This window comes from Triticum dicoccoides, chromosome 2B (genome assembly GCF_002162155.2).
Source record: "Triticum dicoccoides isolate Atlit2015 ecotype Zavitan chromosome 2B, WEW_v2.0, whole genome shotgun sequence".
NCBI classification, from domain to species: domain Eukaryota; kingdom Viridiplantae; phylum Streptophyta; class Magnoliopsida; order Poales; family Poaceae; genus Triticum; species Triticum dicoccoides.
The window spans coordinates 129,465,231-129,473,230 of record NC_041383.1 but is presented as its reverse complement, the minus strand read 5'-3'; positions in this window follow the sequence as shown (position 1 = coordinate 129,473,230).

Genomic DNA, 8,000 nt, shown 5'->3' with positions numbered 1-8,000 from the left:
ATCAGGATCTTTCTAACACGAGGTGCTTGCGAAAGGACAAAATGAAAAAGGGAAAGGTGAAGATCACCTTGACTCTTGCATAAAGTAAAAGACATAAAGTAAAAGATAGGCCCTTCATAGAGGGAAGCAAGGATTTGCAGAGGTGCCAGAGCTCAATTTTGAAATAGAGATAAATAATTTTGAGAGGTATGATCTCATTGTCAACATAACAACCAAGAGTTCCTAATATCTTCCATACTACATACATTATAGGTGGTTCCCAAACAGAATGGTAAAAGTTTTTACTCCCCCTCCACCAACAACCATCAATCCATGGCTTGCCCGAAACAACGGGTGCCTCCAACTAACATCAAACCTAGGGGAGTTTTGTTTGCAAATATTTTTGATTTGATTTTGATCTTTTGATCATGGGACTGGGCATCCCGGTTACCGGCCATTTTTCTCATGCATGATGAGCGGAGTCCACTCATCTTGAGAATAACCCACCTAGCATGGAAGATACTGACAGCCCCTAGTCGCTACATGAGCGATTCGGGCATACAAAACAAATTATTATTTGAAGGTTTAGAGTTTGGCACATGCAAATTTACTTGGAACGATAGGTAAATACCGCATATAGGTAGGTGGACACTCATGGCAAAAACTGGGTTTAAGGATATTCAGAAGCACAAGCAGTATCTCTACTTGGTGCAAGGAATTTTTGGCTAGCATGAGGGGGAAAGGCAAGCTCAACATGTTTGAATGATCCATGACAATATACTTTAACTGAGATGTGAGAAAACATAACCCATTACATTGTCTTCCTTGTCCAACATCAACTCTCTAGCATGTCATACTTAATGAGTGCTCACAAATATAAAAGATTTCTAAGATAGTATATTTATATGTGACATCTCTCTTCCTTCAATATTCTTTCATGAATTGTTCAAATGACCAATACAATGCTTGATAACCTTCAATAAATTTACAACCTCTACTTCTTAGATGTGATGTCATTACTCCCCATGGGATAAGGAAATGAGACATATATAATTTCAGATTTATGACATTCAACTCATTCAACAATTTCCTCATAGGATATAAGTGAAGCACACGAGTAAATGAAAAACAACTCCAAAAAGATATAAGTGAAGATCAATGAGTAGCTAAATAATTATATAACTATGTGAAGATTCTCTCTCAATAAAGAATTTCAGAGCTTAAGTACTTTATTCAAGCAGCAAGCAAAGCAAAATAAAATGACATTGTAAGGATAGCACAACTCAAGTGAAGAAGCAAAAACTTAGGCTCAATCGATACTAACCGATAGTTGTTGAAGAAGAAAGGTGGGATGCATAACGGGGCATCCACAAGCTTAGGTGCTTGAGACTTATTGAAATATTATCTTGGGGTGCCTTGGGCATCCTCAAGCTTGAACTTTTGTGTCTCCTTAATTCCTCTCATATCATGGTTTTTCTTTTTATCAAAAGCTTCATCCACACCAAACTCAACAAGAACTCGTTAGATAGGTTAGTATAAACCAATGCAAAACCATATCATTTTCTACTATAACAAATCACTAAAACTATTATTCCACATTGCATACTAAATGCCTCTGCATATTTAATACTCCTATCCTCAAATAGAATCATTAAACAAGCAAACATATGCAAACAATGCAAACATAACAACAATATGCCAAAACAGTATAGTCTGTAAAGAATGCAAGATTCATCATATTTCCCTAACTCCAAAAATTATGAGAAGAATACCTCACCGTATAATATTTATTGGATCTCAATATGCAAAAAGTTTCAACATTATACCATTCTCTGACTTTTCTAGGGAATTTTTGCAAGAGCGGTAAACTTTTTGTTTTCAAACAGCAACATGTATACTAGCAAAATAAGCATGGTAAAGGCTATCCTTGACAATTTTATTGAAAATATAGATGCAAAACATTATTATAAATAATGCTCCAAGCAAAACACATATCATGTGGTGAATAAAAATATAGCTCCAAATAAAGTTACCGATGAATGAAGACGAAAGAGGGGATGCCTTCCGGGGCATCCCCAAGCTTAGGCTCTTGGTTGTCCTTGAATATTACCTTGGGGTGCCTTGGGCTTCCCCAAGCTTAGGCTCGTGCCACTCCTTAGTCCATACTCCATCGAATCTTTAGCCAAAGCTTCAAAACTTCACAACACAAAACTCAACAGAAAACTCGTACGCTCCGTTAGTATAAGAAAATAAAACCACCACTTAGGTACTGTAATGAACTCATTCTAAATTCATATTGGTGTAATATCTAATGTATTCCAACTTCTCTATGGTTCATTCCCTCCGATACTACTCATACATTCATCAAAATAAGCAAACAACACATAGAAAACATAATCTGTCAAAAACATAACAGTCTGTAGTAATATGTATCAAACGTATACTTCTGGAACTCCAAAAATCCTACCAAATTAGTAAGTCCAGATCAATTTGTGTACCAATACAGAGCAAAAAGAATGAGATCATAAGAACGTTTCTGTGAATTAAAAAACTAATATACTGGGTGCAAAAGTTTCTGATTTTCAGCAGGATCAACACAACTATCACCGTAAGCTATCCTAAAGGTCTTACTTGGCACTTTATTGAAACAAAAGCTATAAAACATGATTACTACAGTAGGATAATCATGTGAACACACAAAAATAGTAAGGATAAATATTGGGTTGTCTCCCAACAAGCGCTTTTCTTTAATGCATTTCTAGCTAGGTATGATGATGACAATGATGATCACATAAAAGATAAGAATTGAAACATAACGGGAGCATCATGAAGCATATGACTAGCACATTTAAGCCTAACCCACTTCCTATGCATATGTATTTTGTGAGAAAACAACTTATGGTAACAATAATCAACTAGAATAGGAAGGTAAAGCAAGCATAGCTTCAAAATTTTCAACACAAAGAGAGGAAACTTGATATTATTGCAATTCTTACAAGCATATGTTCCTACCTCATAATAATTTTCAGTAGCATCATGAATAAAATCAACAATATAACCAGCACCTAAAGCATTATTTTCATGATCTACAAGCATAGAAAATTTACTACTCTCCACATAAGCAAAATTCTTCTCATTCGGAATAGTAATGGGAGCAAACTCAACAAAATAACTATCATGTGAAGCATAATCCAATTGAAAACTAAAATCATGATGACAATTTTCATGGTTATCATTACTCTTAATAGCATACAAGTCATCACAATAATCATCATAGATAGCAACTTTTTTCTCATAATCAATTAGAACCTCTTCCGAAATAGTGGAATCATCACTAAATAAAGTTGACACTCTTCCAAATCCACTTTCATATTCATCACAATAAGATTCAACATCCTCCAAAATAGTGGGATCATTACTTCCTAAAGTTGACACTCTTCCAAACCCACTTTCATCAATATAATCATCATAAATAGGAGGCATGCTTTCATCATAATAAATATTCTCATCAAAACTTGGGGGACTAAAAATATCATATTCATCAAACATAGCTTACCCAAGCTTGTGGCTTTGCATATCATTAGCATCATGAATATTCAAGGAACTAATACTAAAAACATTGTAATCATGCCCATCATTCAAAGATTTAGTATCAAACATTCTATAGATTTCTTCTTCTAGCACTTGAGCACAACTTTCCTTTTCATCAAACTCACGAAAGATATTAAAAAGATGAACCGTATGAGACAAACTCAATTCCATTTTTTGTTAGTTTTCTTTTATAAACTAAACTAGTGATAAAATAGGAAACAAAAAGATTCGATTGCAAGATCTAAAGATATACCTTCAAGCACTCACCTCCCCGGCAACGGCGCCAGAAAAGAGCTTAGTTGACGGGGTGTGAGTGCCGCTAACCTAGCCTCCCCGGCAACAGCGCCAGAAAAGAGCTTGATGTCTACTACGCAACCTTCTCCTTGTAGACGTTGTTGGGCCTCCAAGTGCAGAGGTTTGTAGGACAGTAGCAAATTTCCCTCAAGTGGATAACCTAGAGTTTATCAATCCGTAGGAGGCGCATGATGAAGATGGTCTCTCTCAAGCAACCCTGCAACCAAATAATAAAAAATCTCTTGTGTCCCCAACACACCCAATACAATGGTAAATTGTATAGATGCACTAGTTCAGTGAAGAGATGGTGATACAAGTGCAATACGGATGGTAGATATGAGTATTTGTAATCTGAAAATATAAAAACAGCAAGGTAACTAATGATCAAAGTGAGCGTAAATGGTATTGCAATGGTAGGAAACAAGGCATAGGGTTCATACTTTCACTAGTGCAAGTTCTCTCAACAATAATAACATAGATAGATATAACAATCCCTCAACATGCAACAAAGAGTCACTCCAAAGCCACTAATAGTGGAGAACAAACGAAGAGATTATGGTAGGGTACGAAACCACGTCAAAGCTATCCTTTCTGTTCTATCTATTTAAGAGTCCGTAGTAAAATAACAGGAAGCTATTCTTTTCGTTCAATCTATCACAGAGTTCGTACTAGAATAACACCTTAAGAAACAAATCAACGAAAACCCTAATGTCACCTAGATACTCCATTGTCACCTCAAGTATCTGTGGGCATGATTATACGATATGCATCACACAATCTCAGATTCATCTATTCAACCAACACAAAGTACTTCAAGGAGCGCCCCAAAGTTTCTACCGGAGAGTCAAGACGAAAACTTGTGCCAACCTCTATGCATAGGTTCATGGGCGGAACCCACAAGTTGATCACCAAAACATACATCAAGTGGATCACGTGAATATCCAATTGTCACCACAGATAAGCACGGCAAGACATACATCAAGTGTTCTCAAATCCTTAAAGACTCAATCGGATAAGATAACTTCAAAGGGAAAACTCAATCCATTACAAGAGAGTAGAGGGGGAGAAACATCATAAGCTCCAACTATAATAGCAAAGCTCGCAATACATCAAGATCGTGCCATAGAGAGAACATGAGAGAGAGATCAAACACATAGCTACTGGTACATACCCTCAGTACCGAGGGTGAACTACTCCCTCCTCGTCATGGAGAGCGCTGGGATTATGAAGATGGCCACCGGTGAGGGATCCCGCCTCCGGAAGGGTGCCGGAATGGGCTCCCGAGAGGTTTTTGGTGGCTACAGAGGCTTGCGGCGGCAGAACTCCCGATCTATCTTCTGTTTTGATGGTTTTAGGGTATATGGGAATATATAGGTGAAAGAAGTCGGTCGAGGGAGCCTCGAGGGGCCCGCGAGGGTGGAGGGCGCGCCCCCTATCTCGTGGCCTCCTCGACGCTTCCCTGGCTTGCACTCCAAGTTCCCGAGATTGCTTCTGTTCCAAAAATAACTTTGCCGAAGGTTTCATTCCGTTTAGACTCCGTTTGAAATTCCTTTTCTTTGAAACACTAAAATAGGCAATAAAACAACAATATGGGCTGGGCCTCCGGTTAATAGGTTAGTCCCAAAAGTAATATAAAAGTGTATATAAAACTCGTAATCAATCAAAACAAATAATAAAATAGCATGAATGCTTCATAAATTATAGATACGTTGGAGATGTATCAGACCCCAAGTAGGATTCCTCCTACTTTGGCACCTCCTTTGGCTGCTCCTCCCTCCCACCTATATATATGTGGGAAGGGGGCGACTAGCAAAGAAAAGACAACTGCCTACTCGTGTGCGGCGCCTGGCCGTGTCCTGGACTAGGGGTACTCACCACGTCGTGTCCCAACCAGCTGGATCGGGCCGAGGACCCCCATGGTGATTCAATAAATGGGCCACTTTAGGCAGCCCATGCCGCATACAAGGAAGCCTCCACAAGACTTGGCGCTCAAGCCAAGGACTCTCCTAAAAATTCTAAGCCTCCAGTGTGTTATATAAACCGAGGCCAGGCTAGTCAATAGATCAACTGATATTCATTAAAACAATCTCGTGGTAGACACATGTACTCTGTACTGCACCCATATCAATATAATCAAAAGCAAGACATAGGGTATTATCTCTTCGAGAGAGCCCAAACCTGGGTAAAACCTGTGTCCATGTTACCATCACTCCAAGACGCCTAGCTTAGGACCCCTACTACGAGATACTGGATATATAACCGATATTAATGCTTTCATTGAGAGCCTGCTGGGTGATCGGCAGGGATCGGTGGGATAATCAGGTGGTATTTTTTCAGCTAGATCTTCTCAATGTAAATTATTTACTTTGCAAAATCATTGTTGCCGCGTCGTACAATTCTCTTTGCAGATGAAGAAATTTTTAGCAGTTGTAGTACGCCGCCAAACCGTATATCAGATCGGAGTTGTGCGGCGACCGCCGGCAGCAAACCTAACCCCTGAAGGCATTTACTTCCGTACACCATGGGAAGTTCCCACGAAGGAATCCAAGCGGCGGCAAACCAGCTGAGCTCCAAGCGGCGGCAGCCTATGGCCAGCCTGTATAGTACCCGATGTACTCGCGCGGCGTAGTGCACGCGGAGCCAGGAAGACCCCTACTTGATCGGTGTCATCCACCAGGGAGACCCTCTTGTCTCTTTACTTTCAATTAAATTATATAAGTATCATGCTACTGCCAAGATGCACTATTCATCAAACAATTGATACATGCATGCTTTGACAAGAGATACTAATCTACGTAAAGCTCTGTGTTAGCTTTTTTACTTTTCAGGAGCTTTGTACACAACTCGGCTGTTTTCATGTCTATGATACGGCGGACGGTTCGTCTGTGACTCGGCCGCGATGTCATCATGCTCCAGCGTGCCGACCCGGCAGGCTTCTTGGCCGCGCTTCATGCCAAACCCCTCGTTTTATTTCTCCAAGCTATTTGTTTAGCGCTTAAAATTATTTCTGCGGTGCTCGATTCAATCCTCGCCTATTTTATGTATGTTTTTCGCATCCCAAAGAAAACAATCAAAACTCTTGATTCTCTAAGGAGTTTTTTTTGGGAAGGAGACGATGCTTGCTCAGGTGCTCACTGTCTTGTTGCATGGAAAAAATTTCTGTTTACCAAAAAAAATCGGTGGTCTAGGGCTCAAAAACTTACACGTTCAAAACAACTGCCTCCTTATGAAATTTGCAGCCAAAGCACTCTCCACTGCACAAACACCATGGCTGGAGTGGCTTGATCTTCAATACCCTAACGCTTTAGTCTCCTCGCCCCCCCCCCCTCAAACCTCTTTTCTGTGCCGCACAATTTCACAGCAAATCCCTACTCTACAAAATATATCCTTCGTCCTCACCAATAGTGGTTCACATACATATTTCCGGCTCGACACTTGGTTGGCCCCACAACCCCTTGCCATCACCTTCCCCCACCTATTTTCACACTCCAACTTAGATCTGGTTAAAGTGGCTAACATTTTGCATTACGGTATTCAAGCTAACCTCTGTAAGCGCCTCTCCCTAACAGCAGAACAAGAGCTTGTGTCGCTTGTGGCTTTTTTGTAGGATTTTATGCCGTCGGCGGGGGAAGACCAACTGTTCCTACGACATGGCCTTACCTTCTCCACCAAGCATGCATATGGTGCCCTCATGGCTCGGCCAGACAACAATCTCATTGCTCCCTTCATATGGAATGCCAAAGTTACTCGGAAGCTCAAAGTATTCGCATGGCTACTCTTCAAAGACCGTCTCCACACTAAGGTCAACCTTGCACGCAAGCATATAGTCAATCCAGATATATGCCCTCGGTGTGCTAGGCTACTCGAAGAATCCAACCACCTCTTCATCACATGCCCTCTTGCCAACAGAATTTGGCAACGCCTTGGGCTCCTTCGTCCAACCAGCGAAATCTCAGACCTATGGGATGCCACTACTCCTCCTCACCTCCAAACCACGGCTTGGCCTTCGGTTCTCCTGGCCTTACTATGGATGATTTGGGCAGCACGTAACGACATGGTATTTAACCTTTAGGAACCTTATTACTGCTTTGGATCTCTGGTCTCATCATCTTATGCATTCACAAGACAAGGAGGAC